Genomic DNA, 27,532 nt, shown 5'->3' on the forward strand with positions numbered 1-27,532 from the left:
CCTGGATGGGAAGGGAGGAGCGGAGGAGGATTTCCGGTCTGTTGGTGTTCCCATGACCAGCACCCGCTTACCAGCTTACTTCGACAACTTTCTCACCTATTGGAAGCCTGTGAAAGCCTCTGATGGTCACTAGACTAGTAAATGCCATGTAGCAGTGAAGGGCTGTGAACAAGCTGGATGTCAGCCTCCTGCTTCACTCCTGTTTCCCTCCTTCCCCCTTTCCTGCTCCCCTTCAGTGGACACACTGGTGTTCTAGGCTCTACGTGACCAGTTGAGGGCCACGGAACCGGTCTAGACTTCCTTGTCGCAGTCACACCCCAAAGGGCCAAGACTGGATTTGGCATGGGAAGCACACAGGTTATTTTTCTAGCACCCCCGCCCCATGGTGACATTTCCCTGTACACGTAGTTAATTCTGTATCCTGTAGCCTCAGTGTTAGTATTTTGTCTAAACTCCACCTCCATAGTTACCTGGCAACCGCCAGGTAGGCCTGATCCACTATAAAAGGGGCTGCTTGCCCCCTCCTCGCTCTCTTACTCTCTTACTCTCTCTCTTACCCTCTTGCCTCTCTGTCCCCTCCCCGCCTTCCTCTCTCTCCACGTGGTCATGGCCGGCCTCTACTTCTCTTCTCTCTTATCTTTCCACCTTCTTCTCCCTACCTTTGCCTTATCTCCCGAATAAACCTCTTCCCCCTTGGAACCGTGTGGTCTGGAGTGGTCCGTTCTTGAACTGCGGTCGGACTTTTTCTAACAACTAACACTCAGTTTCCCCATAGCTCTTGGGAAAGGTGAACAAGATGACCACAACGAATCTTAGCAGGTTTATCTGGCCCACTGTAGCAGTTGAGGACTACTATGAAATATAACGTGACAAGGGGGCACCTGGTGGGCCCACGCTGAGCTGTCCCCTGAGAAACTATGTCACGCAACAGATCTGGTAATAAAGAGGTTTACATGGGGGAAGGGAGAGGAGTGAGAGCCTGGAGAAGGGGTAGAGGCAGATAGACAGGAGCAGAGCCATGGGGACAGAGGAGGACAGAAATGAGAAGAGAGGCTTGGAACAGGTGAGACACACACACACACACACACACACACACACACACACAGAGAGAGAGAGAGAGAGAGAGAGAGAGAGAGAGAGAGAGAGAGAGAGAGAGAGAGAGAGAACAGGGCTGGTGAGCAGTCTTTTGTACACTGCCCACACTTGGTAGCAGAGGTAATGGTGTAAGCTGGTCACTCCTAGGTCACTGGGAGGAGCCCAGTGGAATCCCCTGTAAGCTAACAAGGACAGGATCCCATTATCAGAATTAGTCTCCAGGAACCAAAATCTCCCAGGAGACAGGTCCTCAGCCTGCTCCAGCACAGACAGCATAGAGTCTACAATCTGGGAGAAGAGTTAATGACCACTCCCACACTGGGCTCCCAAATATCAGGCTGCAGCACCGGGTGTGTCTGAGCCTGTCTCTGCAGGAACAGCTGGCATTTACCAGGCAACCACAGCCTTTTGTATCAACCCTGTGAGAACCAATACCTGCAGTTCCTTCTGTGTCCTCCATGCCTTAGGAGGGATCCTCCCTCAGTGACTCTCAAGCACCTTTCACACCTCTCCTTTAAGTGGTTAGATTTGATGGAGTCACTAGCTTGGGGTGGAGGACCTGCTGATACTGCATTTATTTGTTTTGTAAGAGTAGCACTGCCTATTGGGGATGTACCAATGAATGGGATCTTGGTAGCTGACACTGGAGAGTTTTCTCTAACATCAGTTGTTTTCTCTTCTCCAGGGGAGAATGTAGGCAGAGCTGTGGGCCTCGGGGCAGAGGCTCTAATAATACAGCAGTATGCCGATGTTTTGTCCAGGATTTTGGGGAAGGACATCTAAGATACTAAGGTGAGTCTACACACACACACACACACACACACACACACACACACACGCCACATCATACGTGTACATGTCAGTTCTCACCTTCTACCACACACATCTTATAGGAAACACTCAGAGTTCGGCTTCCTGGCAAGTGCCTTTACTTGTTGAGCCATCTCATGAACCCAAGACAGGGTTCTTTAAGTAGCCCAGGCTGTCCTCAAGCTTGAAATAAATACCCTGCCTCAGACTCCAGTGTCCTGGCAGGCACCCTCATGCCAGGCTCCAAAGATGAGTTCTTTGGCGTCGGTGTGATCACAGGAGGCTACCTTGGTTAACGTCCCACTGATCTATTTTAGGTCATTAGCTTTCTCAGTGGTTTCTGGGGAGGAGGAACTCACAGGGTAAAACAAATGAAGGTGCCCACCACTCTGACACAACTCTACCTCCCCTATGGCTTTATTTCTCTGGCTTAAGGTTAATTGGCTTGTTAAGTATGGAAGAAATTTAGAGTTCAAAGATCAAAGTACAACTTTTTCACATACACTGCTCCACCTCCCTTCATTGGCTTTTAACAGCTGATGTGGAGAAACTGGTGCAGGTTGGGCGGGAATACAAGATGTTTTAGTCTCTCAGCCTCGGTTTCCTGGATTATAGGTTGGTGGGCGCTATAGTGCCCGATTCAGAGTGCCCTTGTGAAAACGAGACAGGGTATATTTAGAGTCTACCTTAGTGCTAAGCACACAGTAGGTGTTGGTATCTAGAGCCAGTTTGGCAAACTGGCTCCAAACTTAGGAATGTCACACATAGGTGACATCTGTTGCCATGACAACCCTGCATACCTTCTTAGAGCCCACTCCTCACACTCACCTGCTAACAGTCTATGTCACAGCCTAGATAAAAGGCAAACCTTTCCCCACCTTCAACCCCCCTTTCCCCCTTTTTCCCCTCTCTCCTCTTTGTCCCTGGTCTTTCCTAATAAAACCTCTGCCTTGTGGAACTGCTTTGGCCTGGTGAAGTCTATCTAACAGAACACTGGTGTTGAAACCTGGGAACTCAGCGGGAGCCACCAGCAGCTGCAGGGAGCAGGCTGGGGGCCTATGGCCGATTGTGGCCACATGGACCTTTGCCAGCTGGCTGCTATGACTGAACCATGAGCAAGAGCTCGCCACCACTGTTAAGCCACAGCCGCTGCTGGCTTAGCTCCAAGACCCTCACCCACACCACAGCTTCAACCAGAGCCCGGGGGAACTTCTGCCCTGGGCCTGCTGCTCGCCGTGCTGGGGTCTGAGGAGCTGCCGGGAGGGCGGGGAACAGCAGGCATCCCAGCCCCTCAGCTGCAGAAGCACTGCCTACCTAGCCCATAGCCAGTGGACCAAAGCCGTCCGACCGGCTCCCAGCCCTACTGCAGAACTGCCACCTGCTGGCCGCTGCAGGCTTCACAGCCTTCCACCATGTGAGCTGCTGCCGCCGTGGGACCTAAGAACTTCTACCACTTGAGCTGTGCCTCCCTGGTCCACACTGTGGGGCTAGCTTCTGTCACGTGGGTTACTCAGTTGTTCAGGCCCACACCAGCCATTCAGTTCCACTCTTTCCTGCTACCAGATCACTAAAATCCTCACACAGACACCGACTTATTGGACGGCCAGTCGGTGGGAAGGACCTCAATTTCCCAGACATTGTCTGGCCAGTCTTTCTTTCTCTCTCTCTTTCTTTCTTTCTTTCTTTCTTTCTTTCTTTCTTTCTTTCTTTCTTTCTTGTTTGTTTGGTTTTTTTTGTTTGTTTGTTTTTTGTTTTTGTTTTTTTGAGACAGGGTTTCTCTGTGTAGCCCTGGCTGTCCTGGAACTCACTCTGTAGACCAGGCTGTCCTCGAACTCAGAAATCCACCTGCCTCTGCCTCCCAAGTGCTGAGATTAAAGGCGTGGGCCACCAATGCCCGGCTGTGGCCAGTCTTTCTTTTGGGATAAGGGGTTGGCTTTTCACGGCCACGGTCATTATGACTAGCCTCCCAGCTGACATACAGGATAGGACATCAACTCTTGGATGACCACATACCTTGAAAGCAGCTCTCGTACCCCTCCCCCTCTGGGCTCTTGCAGCTGTTTAAGAAATCCCTAGGCCTAGGGTGGAGAGGCTTTCTAGTAAGTCCAGGACTTACAGTGTATAGCCGGCCTCCAGCCTTACTGATGACTTAGGCCTCTAGCCTGGTAGCCATTGTGGTATGTGGGCAGCTGATCTCCTTCCTCTTGGAAACTGGGGCCACTTACTCAGTCCTGACGGAGTTTTGGGGACCCACTTCACCTTCGCATTTTCCTATTGTCAGGGTAGGAGGACAACCTTACCTTCCTCACCAGACCCCACCACTTAGTTGTGTTTTTAGGGGTGTTCTCTCACCCATTCCTTTTTGGTAGTGCCAACATGTCCTGTCCCCTTATTGGGAAGGGATCTTCTAGCTAGCTTGGGAGCCTCTATTTCCGTTGCTACCCACACTCACCTAAACCCAAGCTCGCCAGCGGTTCCTCTGCTCCTTTTTCTAGCCAGTCAACCTACTAACACTAACATTTGTTTTCCTTACCCGAGTCTGGGACGTCCAGAACCCCTCTGTTGCTAAACACCATTCTCCTGTTGTCATCCAGTTACTGGATTCTACCAGGTACATAACTCAAACTCAACATCCTCTCTCTCTCCAGAGCCTCAGGGGACTTAAGCCTATCATTTCTAACCCCTTGAGGAAAAAACTCCTTTGCCCCACCTCTTCCCCCTTTAACACCTCTATACCAGCAGTTAAGAAACCTAATAGTACCTATCGCTTGCTTCAAGACCTCAGATGCATTAATTCTGCAGTGGTTCCCCTCCATCCTGTTGTGGCTAACGCTTTACACACCCTCAGGGACTTCCCATTTCTCAGTCCTAGATCTCAAGGATGCATTTTTCTCTAGCCCTTTAGATGCCAAGTCACAGAACATATGTGTCTTTACCTGGACAGATCCTGACACCCACTTTTCTACCCAACTTACCTGGACTGTTGTACCCCAGGGATTCCAGGACAGCCCACAACCTATTTGGCCAGGCTCTGGCTTCTGACTTATCGTCTCTGTCTCTCCGTAAATCTAAGATTATACTTTACATCCTTCTCTGTAGCCCTTTTTTAGAAATTAGCCAAGCTGACACTTCTGCTCTTCTAAATTTTCTTTCCAGTAGAGGCTACAGGGTCTCACCTTCTAAAGTCCAATTGTACACTTGTCAGGTCACCTATTTGGGACTAACAATTACCCCAACCCACAAGACTATTACCTTAGTTAGAAAGAATCTGATTCAGTCTCTAACTGTTCCTTCTACAAAGGCAGAGATTTTATCATTCCTAGGAATGGCTAGCTTTTTGTGTGCCTGGGTTCCTTCCTTTTCCCTATTTTCTCACCCCTTATATGAAGCAGCATTAGGCCCCATCCACAAACCTCTTCTCAAACCTGTTACTAAGCCCTTTCAAAGGCTCCAACAGGCTCTCCTTAAGGCCTCAGCCTTACATCTTCCTGACCTGACTCGTCCTTTTTTCCTCTATGTAACTGAAAAGGAGGGGATTTGCCCTTGGAGTCTTAGGTCACCAACTGGGACCTTCTTTTGCACCCATAGCATACTTGTCAAAAAAACTAGATCTAACCATCCAGGGTTGGGTGCCTTGTATTCTTAGCAGCTGCTGAACTCCTTACTCGAGAGTCAAAGAAACTAACCTTGGGATCGTCCATAACTGTCCTCTCTTCTCATAACCTGTCACAGCTCCTTGTTGCGGCCCTCTCCACTCCACGCTTGGCGGCCACTGTTTCCTGGCCCAAGCTGCTGCTCTGGTCTGTGGGTCAGGGTCGAGAGAGAGAGAGAGAGAGAGAGAGAGAGAGAGAGGATTAAGGGGAAGAGACTCGAAGAATGGAGACAAGACAGAGGTTCTGATCAAGTCTCATTTATTGTGTCTCTCTCTCGTTTATTGTCTCTCTCATTGCCTCCTGTATTCTCTCTTTTTTTCCCCTGTATTCTCTTGAAGGGAAATCTGGGGTATTTATAGGCTTTTGCCATGTGCCTTGTAGGCATGTGGATACCACGTGCCTTGCAGGTGTTGATATGACGTAAGCCTTACAGGTGTGGATAGCGTGGATAGCGTGGATAGCGTGGATAGCGTGGATAGCGTGGATAGCGTGGATAGCACGTGCACTGTGTGCCTTGCAGGCTTGGATGGCTGCAAAGCTGATAGCCACTTTCTGCTAAAAGTCGGCTCCCAACAGGTCCCCCTTTTTAAATTTTTTTCAAAAGGGAAGGCTGGGAAAACTTACAGAAACCGTGCCTGTCCTAGGTTGAAACAAAGGATCCCAGCCTCCCTTTTCCTTCCTTGGATACTCAACAGCCATTGGTTGAGTTCCTGTCTTAGGATGGTGAGGCCTCCCTTCTTTTAGGGGCAAGGGTCTCGGTATGCTCTCTTACGGGTCATTGACTATCAGGCTTAGCGAGTAAGTTAGGGGTTAATCCTCATTAGTCTTGATAACAGAGGTTTCAGAGTCCCCTACTTCCAGCCTGTAATATTGGACCTGTATGGGTTTCATTTGAATAGCTGTTGTCGTATAAAAGCCATCAGTCAGTTGAACCACATCAACCCAAGAGACAAGAGACTTAGCAATGCCTGAATATTCAGTATAAAAGCAACACTATTTTTTAAGGGTATCACACAAAAATACAGAACTGATCATAGCTTTGATCTTAACAAAACAAGTAAGGAAATCCCTGTCCCTGTTCAATCAATCTCAAACCCAAAAAAAACAACTATAATAACTGTGGTAGTGGGTTTAAACAATATACCCCACTAAATCATAAGTCAGGGAATCAAGAGTCCCATAAAGCCACCCTGGAGATTCAGGTGGTGATGGCTCCTTCAGCACTGATAACTCCCCAAGTCAGGTTTACTCGTTGATCTGTTCCAGTTTGAAGGCAATTGTGAAGCATCTTCATGTTTCCTTCATATTTCCTGCAAAGAAAAAATACGCTTCTCAGGGGGTTTCTCCTCCCTGGATTTGTTATTGTTGTCTATTTGTTTAATCAGTCTCTCTGGCAGCCAGCATGCAGCATCTGCAGTTTGGGAATATATGCAAACAGAACCTCTTCCCCAGATAAGCATTGGATCTGGCCCATTCCAGGTTCCAGTTAATGGGTCTTTCCAGAGGACTGTTGCAAAATTCTTTTTGGTATCAGGATGCCAGAATCTATCTGCAGCAGATTTTCCTTCAGAATCCAAAGTTAAAAAATTTAAAATAAAGAATGCATGATGAAGGATATTTCTGGGGGATCCCTTGGTAGGATACCATTCCCCTTTTTAAATTTTTTCAAATTGACATTTAATGGTTTGATGTGCCCTTTCTACCATACCTTGGCCCTGTGGATTATATGGAATACCCATTTTATGTAGTATTCCCAATCTTTCACAAAATTGGTGGAAACTGGAGCTTGTATAACCTGGGCCATTGTCAGTTTTTATCTGTTTAGGCACACCCAATACAGCGATTGTAGCAAGCATATGAGTGATCACATGCTTGCTTGCTTCTCCAGTTTGTAATGTTGCATAAATGAAACCACTGTATGTATCTACACATACATGTATATATTTTTGCTTACCAAATTCATTATAATGAGTAACATCCATTTGCCAGATACTTTTTGGTATCGGTCCCTTTGGATTTACACCCAAATGAGGAACTGGTAAAAGTTTAACACATGATTGACATTGTTTGACAATTTGTCTAGCTTGTTCTCTGGTAATTTTAAACATAACTTTTAAAGTTTTAGAATTAAGGTGATGTAACTCATGATCCTTTATGGCCTGATCCAAGTTAGATTTCTGATCTGATAAAGTCACTGCAGCTATACGAGTAGCTAGGTCTGCCTTGGTATTTCCTTCAGCGAGAGGACCTGGTAGCCCAGTGTGGGCTCTCAGGTGTCCTATAAAGAATTTATACTTTCTCCTCAAAATTAATTGTTGGCACTGTAAAAACAAATCAGCTGCTTCTGAGGAATGCTTTATTTGTGCAGCAGTTTCTAGCAGAGGGATAGACTGAGCTACATATGAGCTATCTGTATAAATATTAATAGTTTGATTTGGAAATGCTTGAAACACTGCAATAACAGCATGTAATTCAACCAATTGAGCTGACACAGATGATGTAGCAAAGGAGATTACTTGATCTTTAAAGGCATAAGCAGCTGTTCCTGATGAGGAACCATCAGTGAAAATTAGCAATGCTTCCTTGATAGGTTCATGTGCAGTACGAGATGGAAAAACAAATTCATGATGATTACAAAACTGAACCAATTTATCTGGTGGATAATGATTATCTATCTGACCAGCAAATGAGGCACATGCAATAGGCCAGACTTCAGAATTCTGCGTAAGCCAATCAACCTGATGCCTTGTACAGGGCTGTACTATGATATCAGGATCTTTTCCAAAATATTTTTGACTATTATCTCTGCCTAACATAATCATATCTGCTACAGCTGCATAGTATGGATTAAGAACCTTCTTGGGGGATAAGGGAAGATGAACCCGTAATATGGGTGCAGTTTGCCAAAAAACTGCAGTAGGAGTTAGTTTAGTGTTAAAAATAAGAAAATATAAAGGCTTAGAATAATCAATATGAGTTACAAATTGAGATGAAATAGCATTCTCTACCTTCTGTAAGGCTTTTCTACCCTCCTCTGTTAGAGCCCTGTCAGACTTAGGGTCAGGATCTCCCTTGAGAATATCAAACAGAGGCTTCAGTTCTCCTGTCATAAGTTTCAAATATGGTCATAGCCAATTAAAATCTCCCAATAGTTTTTGAAAATCATTAAGTGTCTTAAGGGAATCAGTCCTCAGTGTGGCTTTACTATTAATAATACTTGGACATTAATCTGAAATCCTAAATAAGTATATGGATCTTGTAATTGCACCTTTTCTGGTGCTATTTGTAACCCTGCAGTCTCTAAAGCTGTTCTAAGATCATCAAAGCACTGGAGTAGCTGTTTTCCATCTTTTCCAGCTATCAAAATATCATCCATGAAATGAATCATGTAGCCGGGCGGTGGTGGCGCATGCCTTTAATCCCAGCACTTGGGAGGCAGAGACAGGAGGATTTCTGAGTTCAAGGCCAGCCTGGTCTACAGAGTGAGTTCCAGTACAGCCAGGACTACACAGAGAAACCCTGTCTCGAAAAACAAACAAACAAACAAACAAACAAACAAAAAGAAATGAATCATGTAGATTTGCTTCCACATAGTTCTAATACCCTCTATGGCAGAAGCCACAAACTTTTGGCACAAGGTAGGACTGTTAGCCATACTCTGAGGCAATACCTTCCATTGATATCTTTTCATAGGTTCTCTAAAGTTTATAGAGGGAACACTGAAAGCAAAACATTTTCTATCATTAGGATGAAAGGGGATAGTAAAAAAACAGTCTTTTAAATCTATAACTATTTTATAATAACCTAAAAGTATGGCCACCGGTGTGGGCAGCCCAGGTTGTAAGGCTCCCATTTTAATCATGGTTGCATTAACAGCCCTCAAGTCTTGCAACAATCTCCACTTTCCTGACTTTTTCCTAATGACAAATATTGGGGTGTTCCAGGGAGAGTTACTCTCTTCTAAATGTCCTGCCTGTAATTGCTCCTGCACTAGCAACTGGGCAGCTTGTAATTTTTCCGGTGGTTAGGGCCCACTGATCCACCCAGATGGGCGAGTCCCCTTTCCAGGTGATGGGATCTGCACAACGCCCTAGGGGTGCAGATGAATCAGTAGCCCCAATCAAAAATACCCCAAGCCTTGTCTTCCAGTGTTACCATAAACCTCACTAGGATGAGTGATCCCATCTTCACTTTTTCCTAATCCTTTCCCTGGGGAAAATCCAGAGTTTATCATTTGAGCTGTAATTATTTCATTAGGGCTGCACATAATCAATCCCAACTGGGATAACAGATCTCTGCCTCAGAGATTAATGGGAAGGCCTGAGATGACATAGGGTTGTATATTTCCTGTATTTCCTTCTTTATCTTTCCACGTCAGCACCTTAGAGCTTTGTAGTGGTTTTTGACTTTGGCCAATATCCCTTAAATTGGTTAAGGTTGGGGTAAGAGGCCAGGTGGCAGGCCAATCACTTTGTTTTAGGATAGTCACATCAGCTCCTGTGTCAACCAAGCCTTGGAATGCCTTTCCATCCAGCCAAATTGTCATCATAGGTTTTTGTTTAACTATAGGCTGTACCCAGTATGCATCAGAGGAACCAAAGCCTTGATCCCCTCTTTTAGGATTCTTATATTTGTGATTAGTAGGGTATAATGGAAGTAACAATAGTTGAACTATCCTCTTTCCTATAGGAATGGTGACTATATTCTGAATTGCCTGGGCCATAACCTTAATCTCACCCTGATAATCATTATCTATAACTCCAGGAAAAATTTGTAGTCCCTGCATAGTAGCACTGCTTCTTCCCACTATCAGGCCAAACACAGTTGGATAGAGCGGTCCAAACACTCCAGTGGGTAAGGCCTGAGGTCGCATTTCTGGGGTTAATACTGTGTAGGTGGCAGAACTGAGGTCCATTCTTGCACTTCCTGGTGTTGCTTGACTAAGTTCAGAAAGGGATTGGTGTTTGCTGGTATGACACTGACTGCTCCATAAGCCTGTTTTGGCTTGCATTGGTTCGGGGCCTGGAGCTGGCCCCTGTTCCCGTTTCCATGATTATGGGAAAGGGTGTTACCTTGTGCGTCTTGTTTAAACCTACAATCACTAGCCCAATGCCTTCCACATTTGCAACGTGGGCAGAGCCCAGGATATTTTCTGGGCTGTCTCTGGATTAACTCATTTTCTACCCTGCAATCTCTTGCAAAGTGTCTAGGCTTGCCACATTTAAAACATGTCTTTCTGTCTCTATTTACCAAAAAATCTCTTACAGATTGTCCTTGCTGCCATAGCTAAGTCCTGTTGGTAAGAGAGACCTATGTCAGAACAGAGTTTGATATACCCTGTAAGGTCTGTCTTTTTCCTATAAGGTCTAATGGCCGCTTGGCAGGCAGGATTAGCATTTTCATGTGCAAGTTGTTTCACATAATCTACACCTGCCTCTGCATTACCAAAAATCCTTCCTGCTGTTGTCATTAATCAATGAACAAAGTCAGAAAATTGTTCATCAGGCCCTTGCCTGACTGCTGTTAAAGATGCACCAGGGTGTCCCTTTACCGGAAGTTTACGCCAAGCCTTCATAGCTGCATTTTGAATTTGAGCATATAAACCTGGGTCATAATGCATCTGGTTATCACTATAAGCAAATTGCCCTTCTCCTACTAAGGCATCAAAGGACCAACCATTGCCTGCCTGAATGTTTCTCCTAGCTGTCTCTTTACAATTCTCATGTTACTCTGATTTCCAAATAAGATAGTCTCCACCACTAAGAACTGCTCTCACTAACGTATTCCAATCACTAGGAGTCAGCCACTCCTCTGCAACAAACTCTAAAATTTCAAGAGTAAAAGGAGCAGTGGCACCGTATTGAGATACTGCATTTTTTAATTCTTTAATAATTTGAAAATTAAACCCTGTGTGATGTTGCCAAGCAACCTCTTGAGCGTCTCTGGTCTCTGATACAGGGAAAGCCTTAGTGTCTCCCTCCTCTGGCTGATCTGTAGCTGAACTAAAGCTAGAGGATAGGGACTGCCTTTGGACACTGGGTTGAAGAACATGAAAATCCGGGGGATTTTCGAAGTTGGCCTCTCGAGACCTCTTCCCTGTCCTTAATTTTTGTAGCTGATTAAGTCCTGATACTCTTTTTCTAACTCTATTTGTTGTGTAAGAAAAGAAATTTTATCCTGTAACTCCTTTCTGAGATCTACAACCACTGTCTTCACAATGGGAGCCTCTGGAAGTGGAGGTTTCTTTTTATTTTGAACCTGAAAGACAGCATTTAAACAGCAAAACAAAAGCAGGCAATTAACACACGTGAGCAGTAAAAACAAAACAAAAACAGAGAGTTAAGTTCAGGCTGACTTATTTCTTGCCCCATTTTCATTATACCTTTCTCAAGCAGCAGATTCCTGCGGCAATCAATAGATCCTTCTTCCAGTAACGTCCCTCACTGGGTCTCTCGTTCCCACTGCCCCACATTGGGCGCCAAAAATGTTGTAGCCCTCTCCACTCAACACTTGGCGGCCACTGTTTCCCGGCCCAAGCTGCTGCTCCAGTCTGCGGGTCAGGGTCTAGCAAGAGAGAGTGGGGATTAAGGGGAAGAGACGGGAAGAATGGAGACAAGACAGAGGTTCTGATCAAGTCTCGTTTATTGTGTCTCTCTCTCGTTTATTGTTTCTCTCATTGCCTCCTGTATTCTCTTGAAGGGGAATCTGGGGTATTTATAGGCTTTTGCTCTAACGCGCACCCCCAGCCTTGCATCCGTGGAGGATAAAACACGAGACGCAGAGATCGGGTAGTTACTGCAAAACGAGGCTTTAATCTGTATCACACACGTGGAAAAACGCGGAAGGGCTGAGCTGTGGAAGGGGCCTGGCTTAAATACAGTCTAGAGTGACATATTCACTTCTGATTGGCTGTTCGCTCACCACCCAATATTCAGTGACTTTGGCAGGCTCTCTGCCTAGCAACTGCGCAGATAATTGTTTCTAGTGCCAACTTGGGGTGGCAGATTATATTGCGGCTCCCTACATCTCCCCCTGTTTAAATTATTAATATGAAACAGCCTTTTGCCTATTAAATGTAGTACCAATTAAGATTCGAACTCAAACCCGATCAAGCAAACTCCATCTTGGGGGAATAAGCAATCAAGAGCTTATAGCCCGAAGATTTTCCCTTACCCTAACCAGGTGCAATGGAAACCAGTCCTCTGGGTGCAAGGGCTAAGGGATAGTAAAGAGGAATTGACACCCATTCCTGTGCAATGGAGTATAGCTCCCAGGAGTGTAAGGGCTGTCAACCTACTATTAGGTACCACAGTTATTTAGGCAAGAGCTGGCTGGACTTAGACCTCTCATCTAACCCAGTGCAATGGGCTGAACCCCTGGGGTGCATAGACTGAGAGGGTCTCAGTCATAGGCTACTTTCTTAGCCTAGATAGTTGAATTTCAGGGAGAGACGCTTGTTCTAAGGCTGCGAGTGCTTAGGCTTAAGCTACCTTGTCACGTTTTTTGCTGGGCTTTGAGCTTACAAACCAACCATCTATGAATACTAATCCATATCATAGGGCTGTACCAAGCAGGCCTATTCCCGCTCTTTAGAAAGAAAGAAAGAAAAGGCAGAAGAAATTTAAGAAGTAAAATCTCCACGGGAAACAGGTTCCATCCGCACTCCATCAAGGCTCAAAATCTGGATTTGCAATTGCTGCTGTACCTGGTCCAACTTCCCATTCCACTTTCCTTTTAAATAAGCAGAAAGATTATGGCTTTAAATAAATGCATCATTCACAAATCTCAGAGGTGTAACACCTGGATGTGGGGCTGTTGACACACAGCTTATTTGAACCACATCCATGAGCTGCTTCACATGGGCTTGGAGCCAATCAACTCTCTGATTGACCAAAGTCTCTTTTAAGTCTCCATAATGATGTACTGGGATGGACACAAAGGTAGGCACATGCACAACCAAGACTAGGTCTAGTGATCCATTCTAGCCTTGTGCTAAAAGCATGTAACATTTTTACAATCCAAGGTATCAGAATTATTCTGAAGGTTGGATAACATGAAGAAAAATAAAGGGTCTACACACACCAACACCGGTTGTGCTGATGCATTTTTAAACACCTTATTAATTTTTAATGTTATTTAAATGGCTAGAGATATTAAATCTTGTAGCCAAAACATTTTGCACTTTATGAACCATATTTAACAAGACAAAGGCAGATATACCCCTTTTTAACATTTTAAACAGTGGCTACAACACATAATTTAATTGTGTTGAAGCAAGATAAACTCAAGAAAATACACATATGATTTAATTTTAGGACTTGTATCCCTTTGAAAACATCAAACAGAGGTTTAAATTCTCCTATGTTAAGCTTAAGATGAGGTTTTAGCCAAATAATATCTCTTAACAACTTTTAAAAATCACTAAGAGCAAATCAAGATTAAAAGTAAACTATTTTCCTTTGCATGTACACTCACTAGCCAGAAGATGGCGTTAGATCCCCACCACAAATGGTTGTGAGCCACCACGTGGCCGCTGGAAGTTTAGCCTTTATATTTTAAATTAAGTCCAGCCTTTAATGGCTGAGCTATCTCTCTACCCCCAATTTATCTCACATATTGAAAGACACTGTCTTTGAATCTTTTTTTGAGTAACAAGTATTTTAAAAAAATTTTAAAGCTCATTATATTGAAGCAATGGCTTGCAGAAAAAATTTCCTTAGAGAAATCTACTAATAAAATATCACACAATGAATAATATACACCAAAAGATTTAACCTCTTACCTTTTTGTATTAAAGCAACAACAAAATTTGTATATATATATATATATATATATATATATATATATATATATATATATAAAATGTAAATCATTACCCATTTTCTGAAGCAATTATTTTTAACAAATATCGCTTCATGGGCTCTTAAACATTATGAATAAATTTATTACCTGTAAACCTTTCACCTTTATCAGAAATGTAAAGGAATGGTATAAAAATATTTTTTATGTAAACATTTATTGAAATGGTAGCTGGAGAAGACAAGTTATGTTGTATAAATCTTAAATTTGAACTTTATTTTGGATTAATTTAATAACCAATCTTTTTTGTCCCATGAGAATATCGGATAAAAGCCGATCTTATTTTCTAACAATTGTTACACATATTAAAGGAATCTAAGGCATCTCATTTTTAACAACTTTGAATATAAAGGAAATAAAATCATTTGAACCATATTTTATAAGCACATTTCTAGGATCTGGTCTGTGAAGACTCAGAACAAAACTTAGCAGTTGGGCTTCTGTGGCCGCAGCCTGCATGTCTTAATTCAAATGTACTTAAAGTCTTAAATTTAAATTGTAAACCTTAAAAGACACGTGTTGTATCTTTTCTCTATAAACATAGGCAAATCAAAAAATTTTAAACTCTTGGCTGAGCTACCAACTGTAGCCAATGGAATATTGGCCGTTTAACTATGTATCTGACCATGGCCCACAGCGGTATACACATCACCAAATGGAACTTCCGTGTCCGGAGACTGTAATCTTGTAACCCAGCTTCCTCAGACAGCTCCAGCTCCTGCAGCTGCGCCTGCACCTCGGGGGGCCGGCGATTCCAGGCCTCGCTCCGCCATCGCGGCTGCACCAGCCGAGTGGGGACCCAAATTAAATTATTTTCACCAGTGAAATAAGCACAAATAGCCTCCCTTCCCAGCCCGCAGCATGCCCCTAGGCAATCCCGCAGCCTCCCGTTCCCACGAGAGGCGGTTGCATGTTCCGAATCCTCTGCCTGCCTGTGCCTCCCAAGTGCTGGGATTAAAGGCGTGCGCCACCACCGCCTGGCTTGCTCTGCCTGCCGCATGTAGCGGAACCCAGACGCTCCCCCAAAGATTCTTTTATAAAGGCGGATTCCTTTTTTCTCCGACCTTCCCCCACCTGCTGGTGGTTCCATGGACTCTGCAGCAGTCCGTGTTCCCTTTGAACACCCTATTCTATCACCAGGCCTTGCCTGTAGCTGTCTGCTAACACACTTTAGTTCTGATATGTCCGAGTAGCCATAGAACAATTGTAATATAAGCAGGAGGCTAGTTAATGGAATGGCCGCGGTGAATTTAAATCCGCTTGTCACGACCCCTACTTTAGACATATCTCCTAAAGGTGTACCTCGCACACCCGCAGTCTTTCAACCTTCCTCGAGTCTCGGGGTCCTTCCGCTGTGCCTAGAAATTCCGCCGCACCTAGAAATAAATTCCCGCGCACCTAGAAATACCCGCGCGCCTGGAAATTTCGCGTGCCTGGAAATACCCGGGTTTTTGCACCGGGTTTGTGCACCCCCAAGCCTTGCATCCGTGGAGGATAAAACACGAGACACAGAGATCGGGTAGTTACTGCAAAACGAGGCTTTAATCTGTATCACACACACGTGGAAAAACGCGGAAGGGCTGAGCTGTGGAAGGGGCCTGGCTTAAATACAGTCTAGAGTGATGTATTCACTTCTGATTGGCTGTTCACTCACCACCCAATATTCAGTGACTTTGGCAGGCTCTCTGCCTAGCAACTGCGCAGATAATTGTTTCTAGTGCCAACTTGGGGTGGCAGATTATATTGCGGCTCCCTACATTTTGCCATGTGCCTTGTAGGCATGTGGATACCACGTGCCTTGCAGGTGTTGATATTATTTAAGCCTTACAGGCATGGATAGCGTGGATAGTGTGGATAGCGTGGATAGCGTGGATAGCGTGGATAGCATGGATAGCGTGGATAGCGTGGATAGCACGTGCACTGTGTGCCTTGTAGGCTTGGATGGCTGCAAAGCTGATAGCCGCTTTCTGCTAAAAGTCGGCTCCCAACAGCTCCTAACTTATAAAGGCTTACAGATTCTATCTCCCTCCAGGGTTCTTTCTCTTCAGGTAGCACTAATAGAAGACCCCACACTCACCTTCCAATCATGCCCACCTTTTAATATTTCCAGTCTTCTTCCTCATTAAGTACTAACCACTCCCTATCTCACTCCTGCACTGAAACTTTAGAGGAACTATTACCTCATCCTTCACACACACAGGAGGGCACACTGCCTCCCGCCATCTATACCTGGTATACAAATGGCGGTTCCTTTCTACATGAAGGGGCCAGGAAAGTTGGCTATGCCATAGTGTCAGACACCGAGGTGGTGGAGGATCAGGCCCTTCCTGCTCATACCACCAACCAACAGGCTGAACTAATAGCCCTTACCCCCACCTTCCAGCTGGCACAGGGACAATCACTCAACATCTACATAGATTCCAAATATGCTTTCCATATCCTCCTGTCCCACGCTGCCATCTGGAAGGAGCGCGGGCTACTTACCACAAAAGGAGGATCAGTAACTAATGCAAACCAAATTATGGCCATGCTAAAGGCCTTCCGTCTCCCCACAGCTATTGGGATTGTCCACTGCAGATCCCACAGGACTGATGACTCTATTGTCTCCAAGGGAAACAACCGAGCTGATGAGGCAGCTAGAGCTGCGGCCCTTAGGGGTCTAGACTCATCTCACCCTTCTCAGAATATCCTTAAACTACAACACACCTCCCCACCTTCACCCCCTGACACTTGTCAAACTCTGTCCTATCTTCACCAAGTCTTTCATCCTAACAGCCAAACGTTGTCTTGTTTTGTTAAGACCCACCTACAGCCTACTCCTGAGGACTTAAGTTTCTTAAAATCTATCACTACTTCTTGCAAAATCTGTCAGATGTCAGTATCACAGCACCCCTTTTCCTACCCATCAGGCTAGAGGTTACCTTCCTGGGACTGACTGGCAACTTGACTTTACCCACATGTCAGCTGTCAAATGTGCCAAGTACCTCCTGGTCTCGGTGAACACTTTTTCGGGGTGCGTGGAGGCATTTCCCACAACTAACAAGAGGGCTCAGACAGTCTCTGATCTCCTCTGAGAGATCATCCCCCGATTTGGTGTCCCAGCCTCCCTCCAGTCAGACAATAGTCCTGACTTTACTTCCCAGATTTCTCAAACTCTATCTAAGGCCCTAAGACATCCCCTGATATTTTCATATTCCCTACCACCCTCAATCTTCAGGTAAGGTAGAAAGAACCAATCGCTCTTTAAAAACCACTCTTGTCACAGGAACTTCATCTTGATTAGGTAAAACTACTACCTCTGGCTCTTTTCAGGCTATGAGCTCTCCCCAAGTCCTCTCCTCATCTCACTCTTTAAATTCATGTATGGATGAATGGTCCTAACCCCTGGTCTTTCACCTAAATGCTCTCCCCTCCCAGACCATCTACTCACCCCATTACTTTGTCACCTCTGTTCTCTCCTATGGAACTTTGCTGACCACCATGTAATGCAACCATACACTGTCCCCTGTCCACTGCCTGTCAACATTGGAGACCAAATCCTTCTCTCCTCTCCAGATCATCAGCCCTTACCCCTCTCTCCTAAATGGCAGGGCCCTTTTAAGGTAATTCTTTTTTTTTTTTTTTTTTTTTTTTTTTTTTTTTTTTTTTTTTTTTTTTTTTTTTGTTTGGTTTTTCGAGACAGGGTTTCTCTGTGTAGTCCTGGCTGTCCTGGAACTCACTCTGTAGACCAGGCTGGCCTTGAACTCAGAAATCCGCCTGCCTCTGCCTCCCAAGTGCTGGGATTAAAGGCATGTGCCACCACCACCCGGCTTAAGGTAATTCTTGTGACTCCTACAGCTGCTAAACTCGAAGGACTCTCTCATTGGGTCCACCTGTCTCACCTCAAGCCTTTCATCCCTCCACCTAAAATCGACTCTTCATACATGTCAATCCTAACAGGACCATGCTCTGTTAAGCTCCAGAAGATGTCAAGATCACCCACCTTGTCCCCAATCCCAGAAAATGAGACTCCACTCTGGCAGCTGAGCTCGACCTCACTGGACTAGGGTTCCTAGACATGGGTTCCTCGTCCTCCCCTGATGTTTGTTTCCATCCAGGTCAGCCCTTACATCTGGAGACTCGAGGGCCAAGAGACCCCCACAGATGACAGTCTTTCCAAATAGGGTCAGGAAGCTGCTCCATAGCCAAATGCCAGGAACTGATCCAAATTGCTGTCATCCCTGTATCTGTTATCCCACCTAAATATCTCTATACTTGCTTTCTCTTTGGCCAGATAGAAGCTTATTATAGAAAATGGCCAGATGAATATGGTGGCTTCCCATATTGGTCTTGTCAGATACATATGCTAGGATTACGGACCAATCACCTCTTCTTTCAACACTGCAAGACACTTTTTCTACATACAAGACCCATGGAATTCCAGGTGGGAGGCTGGTAAGCTCTACCGCAAAAATTAACCTGGGTCTCCAGTAAGTACTATCTGCATCCAGATAGAGTCTGTCTCGATTGCCCAACCGCTAGATATTGGGAAAGTAGAAGTAATCAAACACTTGTCTGAGGTCCTTACCCTTTTGACATCACCCGTCATAAATGGCATAACTTGCCATTTCACCTTTTGCTTCAGACCTTGACCTCAGCATACCAACTCTTCAATGTCACTAGACCTGGTCGGTTTAAAAAATGACAAGCTATGTGTATCCCCTGGAACTAACTCACAAGTGCCACTTACAGCCTCTCCTGTGATACTGCCAAGACAAGCCCATATTTGCCCTCAGGTAGCAAAATGCTTAGGCACTATGTCGATTTTGGCCACAAGGTGGTGCTCTAGCCCTCCCAGTTTGCTACCCTCTGGTCTCCAACCTGCCCAGGAGGAGTCTGTGGGACAGACTGGTTCAGGCTAGGCAAAGTCCACCAACCCTCACTAGTTGTTCAGGGCTGTCAGAACTGTCTGTCTAACCATTGAGAAAGCATGGCTTTTTTTCAAAAAGTGAGTTTTGAGAGAACAGATTTCAGAAATCTTTAAAAAAAAAAAAGTCAGTAAGAGATTCTCCATTTATAAGATTTGCTAGTTGTCATAGTTACAAGATGACAGTGTGACTTAGAGACAGCTTTTAAGTCACCCCCAATGCTTCCTAATAAATTATTCTGTTTCTAAACTCAAAGTTTTAAATATATATATATTTAATTTTAAAATACAGTTTTTAAAATTTGTGTGTCTATGTGTGGCGTGTATGTATGTGCACACACATGCAGGGGTTCTGGGAAGCCCCATATATGTGTTTTCAGGTTTTCTGCAAGAGCAACACACATTCTTAATTTCCACCTCTTGTCTTTTCAAATGCTTATAACAGTAACTGAGGCCGTTATTAAAAAAGAATAAAAACCACCCAATTTAATCTCTGTGATAACAAGACCTGCCAGTCCCTTCCAATTCTTTTCTAGTATATTTAATATATATTATTTATATATAAAATTTATATATTAAAGCAACATACAGTGGGTCATTTCATTCTATGCTGTGAACACTCCCATTTTGCTAAAGTTCTTCAAATATATTAATAATACTTTATAATTCTTTTTTAAAAGATTTTTTTTATGTATACGAGTACACTGTTGCTGTCTTCAGACACACCAAAAGAAGGCATCGGATCCCATTACAGATGGTTGTGAGCCACCATGTGGTTGCTGGGAATTGAACTCAGGACCTCTGGAAGAGCAGACAGTGCTCTTAACCACTGAGCCGTCTCTCCAGCCCAATATTTTATAATTCTGCTGATGGACGTGTATGTCGCTCTTGAACTTTCTTCCCCCCCCCCCTTTTTTTTTTGTTTTTCCTATGAGACAAGCTGGCCTAGCCCTTGCTGTGTAACACAGAGCACCTCAGATCACAGCAGTTCTTCTTCAAGAGCTGGAATGGAGGTTTTAGTATTAAAAATGGCTTGTAATGGCCTGGGGGTGGTGGCACATTTCTTTAATCCCAGGAGGGGCTGGTGGATCTCTGAGTTTGAGGCTAGCCTGATATATAGAGTGAGTTACAGGACAGCCAGAGCTTTGCAGAGAGAGCCTATGTTGGGGGAAAAAAAGGCATGTAACAATCATCAATAACAATTTTATTGATCTGTTTTGAATTTGGAGGAAGTTTATTGCCAGGTACACTCAAGGGACAAGTAAGGCTTGTCAAACCACACAATCCTGGTTTTCATGCACTGTTATTTTTCACACATTTTTCTAAGAACAAGTGGAGGGCCCAGTGAGGTGGCTTTGCAGGGGAGACAATTGATGCCAGCCCTGATGACCGGAGCTTGATTCCCTGCACTTATGGGGCGGCAGGAGAGAGCCAACAACTCCAGCAAGCTATTCTCTAACCCTACACTGATGTGTGTGTGTGTGTGTGTGTGTGTGTGTGTGTGTGTTCAGACATGCAAATAAATAGATGCAATTTTTTTAATTGAAAAAAAGCAAGTGGAACTGTAAGGTCACGGTGCATCTCTACAGGGAGGGCAGATTATATTGAGTCAGATATTAGAGAGGATACAGTAGAGGGAGCTATGCATCTAGTTAGTGTCAGGCAGGAGTCAAAGACAGAAGACGTGTTAGTAAGCATGGGCTGGATGTGCACCACTGTTTGGGCATGCCTCGTCCTGGCAGAGGCTAGAAGGATAGAAGAGAGAAAATAAAACAAACTATAACTCTAACCACAAAGGAAGCAGACGGGAAATCCCCTAAGTAACAAGCCAGTGTGATGGGGCCAATGGCTGTGTGGAGCCAGTTATGTGGAACAAGGAAGGTAGACTATCCCAGAGGCCTGCTGGGGGATCTAGGGAGAAAGGGAGATGAAGCACACTGAAGATGCTTAGATCTACCTTATCCAGGTGCCCGGAGCTTAGACGGTTGGGCCTTGAGTGTCTGTCAGCTGGCACATGGGTGTAACATCACCAACAGGGCCGGGCGGTGGTGGCGCACGCCTTTAATCCCAGTACTTGCGAGGCAGAGGCAGGCAGATTTCTGAGTTCGAGGCCAGCCTGGTCTACAGAGTGAGTTCCAGGATAGCCGGGACTACACAGAGAAACCCTGTCTCAAAAAACCAAAAAACAATAAAAACAAAACAAAACAAAAAAACATCACCAACAGGGCTGTGGTTGGTACCTGTGGCCAAATGCATCAATGTCTCCACAAAGAAGTACTTGTTTATTTCTATGGAATGCCACACTTAAAGACTATATATAGTTTCACATAGTTTCACCCAGTTAGTTCATCAGATTCCTGACAAACTGTGTGATAGTTACATGAAGAGTTTCTTAGATTTTGGAGTTAAAGAATATGGACCTGTATCATTATTAAAATGGATATTTAAAACCATTTTAAGTGCAAACTATAACATTTATTGATTTCTTCCTTATTCTTAAAAGATCACCTCAGAAGCTTACGAGAAGCTGGGACTTCCTGGAGTGAGGAGTTGGCCAATCTGTTTTATTTTTTTCAAATGAAGCCCAACTGTGACATCAAGTTTACCTGTTGACATTAATAATAAATCCTGTCAGCAGTTTTGCTACCCACCCCAAGGTTTAAAGTTCCTGAATAAAACACACACACACACACACACACACACACACACACACACACACACACACACAGCCTTTATAGTTTATGCCTTAACCAGCTGGGCCACTGCCTATCGTCCATGCTGTTAACTTCTACCTCCCGCTGATAATCCCGAGTTATTACTAATTCTATGATCCACCATGGCTGCCCTGGACCCAGTTGAGCAACCCTCTGAGCCTCGCCCTCCCGGCTTCTTCACATGGCAGCTATGCCTCTCTGTCCTGCACTCTTCTCAGACATGGTGTCTTCCCAGCGTGGCAGATCTCTCTCTCCTCTCAGTCCCAAACCCAGGAATCCTAAAACCCTGTCTCTGTCTGTCCTCCCCAGCTATTGGCTGTTGGCATCTTTATTTACCAATCAGAACCCACTGGGGGCGGGTTCACAGAAGCTCCATGCAGACAGTTTTTGGGGGAACATAATTAGCATTGGTAACACAAGCAGCAATACTTACCCACCATCTAAACCCCCAAATCAGAAGCTTCAGCCAGTTTATCTCAGATAACCAGGCATGTGAGGAGCCTCAGCTGAGGCTACAAGCTGTCCTGTTTCTCAGATCATACTGTCCTTGCGACACAACATTTCCCTTTACAGAGCAGCTAGATTGAGAGGCAATTAGGCACCATCTGAGGGTTCTCCACCCATCCCCTCTAGGGGGAGACACTGGAGATTTGACACAGAAATCCGATTCTCTTAAAACTTTCCGGCCAGTGATGAATGGTAGCAGAGCTGTTTGGTGACTTGAGAAGCCCCAGAGTACATTGCCTTCTCCAGTTCTTTCTCTCAACATCCGAGTGTTGAGGACTGCTGTTTGTATGTTGATGCTAATTCTGCTTCCTCAAGAGGGGTGCCCTGGTGAGGAGTAGACTGTACTCAGGTGATTTCAGGTGAAATCTTAACCGGTGAAATAAAGGCTAGATCCTGTGATTGGTCAGTGGAAGGGAAAGGTGGGGCTGGAAGTTTTAGAGAGAGACAAGAGAAGGAGGAAAGGGAAGACAAGACAGAGGGCAGAGAGAGAAGAAGATGGAGGAAGAGGAGGTGGAAGATGGAGCAGACTCACATAGCCTGGAGGAGCCTCAAGTAGCTAGGGATTTCATGGATGGGTGAGAGAGCAGTGCAGTGGCAGATCTGCCTGATGTAGTTTGTAGATACATGTTAACTGAGTTGTGTTCTTCCCACAGACATTTGGGGCTGGAGGTTTATAGATACACACCTGGCTGGTATAAATATAAGTCTCTAGGGTTTTCCTTTTATAGGGCTAGAGGGAGCTGAGTGAGTCCAGAGTGGTTGTTGGTGTTCTGTAGAACAGCCACTGAGAACCAGGGCCAGACAGACACTTGGAGTTAGCCATGGGGGATGGGAGAGACCGCAGATGCCAGCACCTAGCTGGAACAAGTGTGGGTTCGTCTAAAATTACACAGCTGGTGTGAGGAACTTGAAGCATCTCCATTAATATAAATGGGAGTCCCTTACCTTTCTTCTGAATGAGGGATTTCCTTCATAAATTTCCCTAACAGCTCTGTTGTCTCAATTTCTCAAAAAAAAAAAAAAAAAAAGTGCATCTCAAAACTCTCAGCAAATTAATAACGACCTAAGTGACCATCAAAAGATGAGTGGAGAAACTAAATTGCTGGCATTTGTACTGTTTTGGGGTTATTGGTTACTGTATTGGTGGTATTGGTTACCACCCCTCCAACCCTTACTCCACCCACATCCTTTCCAAGTCCCCACCACTAGGTAGGAGAGAAAGAAGGTTAGAAGGGAAAGCGGGTATAGGCTGTTTTAGATTACTTCCTGCTGATTAGGGGTGTTGGGTTCCTTAGGGCGAGTCCAATCTCTGTTGTCAGGATATCTTTAACCAGCAATCCAGCAACAGCAAAATCAGCAGCAGAGGGGGCAGTAACCGCTACAGGCCCTCTCAGGGCTCTTGCATGTACACCCTCTCAAGAGTCCCCAGATTCCCAAATTGTCTGCAGCTGGCAAAAACCACACCTATCGTAGAGCGCGAGACAATCATAGCGGCTGTGGACAATCTGAAGCGGCCCCATGTCCCACACCTGGGATTAAAACAAAAACATAGTCACATAACATAACTGTTTTTTTTTTTTTTTTTTTTAGAAACCAAAATTCTCACTACACAAAATGTTTTACATACTACGAGATATTATTTAGCAAAGGAATGAAGTACTGATATATACTTCAACATGCTGAGTTTGGAAAACGTTGGACTGATTGAAATACTCCAGACACAACGAGATAAATATTGCATGATTCCAATTAGGAGAAGTATCTGGATGGGCAACTTTACTGAGGTAGACAAGGTAGACTCAAGATAGGGCAGGGTCATTGCTTAACGGTTATAGAGTTTCTAGTAAACTGATGAAAAGGTTTGAGCAGGGTCCGCAGGTACATAGTACTGTGAATGTAGCAATCGCCAATGAAGTGTACAGTGGAAATGGCAAATTTCGAGTTGTATATATTTATGCCATAATAAAAATTTCCAAACAATCACAACATGAAAAGATGGTTGAAGATACTGGGCAGAGCTTTACCCTAGTGATGAGAACAGGAAGTAGAAACTAGCCCTGGAATCTTAGTCAGGGACCCTGAAAACCAGTGGCTCTAATTATTTTTTTAAATTAATTAATATTAGTGTGGGCATGGGTGTACGTGCCACAGAGCATGTGGAGGTCAGAGGGCAACTCTGTGGAGCTGGTTCTTTCTGTGGGTCCAGGGATCAAACGCAGATGGGCAGAGCTGTGAATCACCTTTGCCTGCTGAGCCATTTCTCGGTCCCTGATTCTTACTTTTGACTAGAAGTCTGATGTGTTCTTGGTTTTTGTCTTAGTCAGAGGCCAAGAATGCCAGGAGGAAGCTCTGGTTCTTCAGTTGCTTTGGAGTCATCTTTCCTGCCTTTGATACAGCCTAACTGAGAACTGAGAAACTGTAAGTGAAGATTTGACCAAGACTAAGAGGCACCTGGACACCTGGCAGGAAGGCCAGCTGGACTGACCAGCCGTATCTCAATGCTTGCCCACTTCTGTCCTGTAGAAAGCCCTAGACTAGCAACTCAGTGGGTACCATCTCACTCCTGCACAGGATCTCTCTCTCTCTCTCTCTCTCTCTCTCTCTCTCTCTCCCTCCCTCCCTTCTCATAAGCCCCTACCTAGAATCCCAGAATAAACTGTCTATAGTCACTCTTCTATTTTCTATAATGTTTATCCTTCAGGTATGAGGGACAGGACATAGAAGGCCTGGCTTAGTGTGGCTTTGGTGGCCACTGGTTTTGTTGGGCACTTTAGCTCTGAGCTGTGCACAGCTGACACAGAAGAGCTTTTGTGCTACCCATGGACAATCTCTTCCTCTTGTTTCACCAGCGGCCGTATGGATGCCGAGCATTTAGCAGTTTGTAACTTTTAGTGTTTTGTTTAAAATGAACACCCTTGCATGCCCAAAGCATACCTGGACTAATAAATTCAAACAAATGGCTCTCCAGAATATATTCCTTGGGGTAGGCATAGATACTAAAGGGCACAAGTTTTTGTTTTGCTCGGTTTGGTTGGTTTTTCAAGACAGGGTTCCTCTGTGTAGTGTTGGCTGGCCTGGAATTCACTGTGTAGACCAGGCTGTCCTGGAACTCACAGAGATCTGCTCACCTCTGCCTGAGTGCTTGGATTAGAGGCATGTGCCACCACTGGCCAGCTAAGGGCACAAGTTTTTAAAACAACTTGAAGACCATGTAACCATATATAGTTTGGCTCTACAAAAGACCTACATTATGCACTGGCCTTTTAGCCTTCAAAACTGAGCTAAATCAAACTTATTTTTTTTTTATGAAGTTAAAAACGTCTTTATATAAAACTTTCTGAAGAATGTTGTATTCGGTGGACAAGCGTGCGCATTAGTCTTGAAATTCAGCCAAGCACAGGGGCACATACCTGCAATCCCATCACTCAGAGGTTGAAGTGGGTAGATTGTCTAGAGTGTAAGACCAGTCTGGACTACATACTAGGTTCTAGTTCTGTAGACTGGGCTGCAGCCTGAGGCCCTGCCTCAAAAGGCCAAGAACCATACCGGAACATTAAGAACCTCTACAGTTGAGTTTTGTCTCACGATTGTTTGCTCTGATTCACTCATCAGCCCATCTACTATATCTTCATTCTCAGCTGCCCTGCATTTAGTTTCTGCAATCCGTGTTTTGGCATTGGTGGTGGGGTACATTTGTGGACTTCTTTCTCCTCCTATGCATTTTCTTACTTAAGTGGCCCACTGGCTGATGATCTGGTGCTTTCTCAGGTTTATGACAAGCCAAGCTGGTGAGGCCATCTAACCATTTGGCTCGACGTGAAACCTGGAGCATCTCCCAAAGCTTCGGACAGGGAGAGATGAAGAAGGAAGGCTCATAGTTCTTGTGCATCTCATGTGGGCTAGTGTTTCCCATCCCACACCCAATTGTCTTATTTGCTGTTCTGGCTCTGAGTGACTTGCATGTGTTCTTGTGAGACAGGATCTCGAGTAGCCCAGACTGAGCTGAAACTTCCTGTGCCTCCACCTCCCAAGTGCTGGGGCAGCAGGTGTTGTGGGACAAAACATTTTTCTAGGGAGATGCAACCCACATCTACTCACCACAGATAGGGAGCCCAACGGAACCCCAAGACAGTGATGCACCCTGTAACCCCTATACTCGGGAGATACAGGCAGGAAGATCAGAAGGTCAAGGTAGTTATTGGCTACACTGAAAGTTTGAGGGGGCCTGGGATACATAAGACTCTGTCTCCAAAGGTCACAAAAAATAAAGAGAATAAGGGTTTGGATGGTGGGGGTGGTAAAACTGAGCAACTCAAACTTTAAGGCGAAGGGTGGTCTACTTCTGCAGAGGCAGGGAACCCCGGCTTCTCTAAGGCATGTGACACACACTTCAGGGAGCAGCTGAGCAAGAATAGGGGCCGTAGTGCTGTGTGGGAGGAGATCATGGCCTGGGGATTGACTCTAGCAGGCCTTCATGGCAGCAAGCAGGAGTTCTGCAGACAGATTTCAGTTCTTGGGAAATCACACTGAGGCTCGTTATCCTCCTTGGTGCTTCCTTAAGGACTCCACACAGGAACTGGGCCTAGATGCATTGACCAAAAGGGAAAAAGAAATCAAAAGTAAGCTAAGAATAGGCGATTCATTCCTCATCTGGGTGGGCCCGGCAGGAAGATGGCTGCTGCCCCTTAACTAACTCTCATGGTCAGCAAGTCAAGGGCAGCCATTGGCCAATTCTCACTGCTGTAGAAAAGCAAGAGTAGGGCTGGAGAGATGGCTCAGTGGTTAAGAGCACTGGCTGCTCTTCCAGAGGTCCTGAGTTCAATTCCCAGCAACCACATGGTGGCTCACACCATCTGTAATAAGATCTGATGCCCTCTTCTGGTGTGTCTGATGAGAGCAACAGTGTACTCACATACATACAATAAATAAAATTAAAAAAAAAAAAAAAAAGAAAAGCAAGAGTACTTTTAGAACATTCAACCAAGCTT

Source organism: Arvicanthis niloticus, chromosome 12, assembly GCF_011762505.2.
Source record: "Arvicanthis niloticus isolate mArvNil1 chromosome 12, mArvNil1.pat.X, whole genome shotgun sequence".
Lineage (NCBI taxonomy): Eukaryota > Metazoa > Chordata > Mammalia > Rodentia > Muridae > Arvicanthis > Arvicanthis niloticus.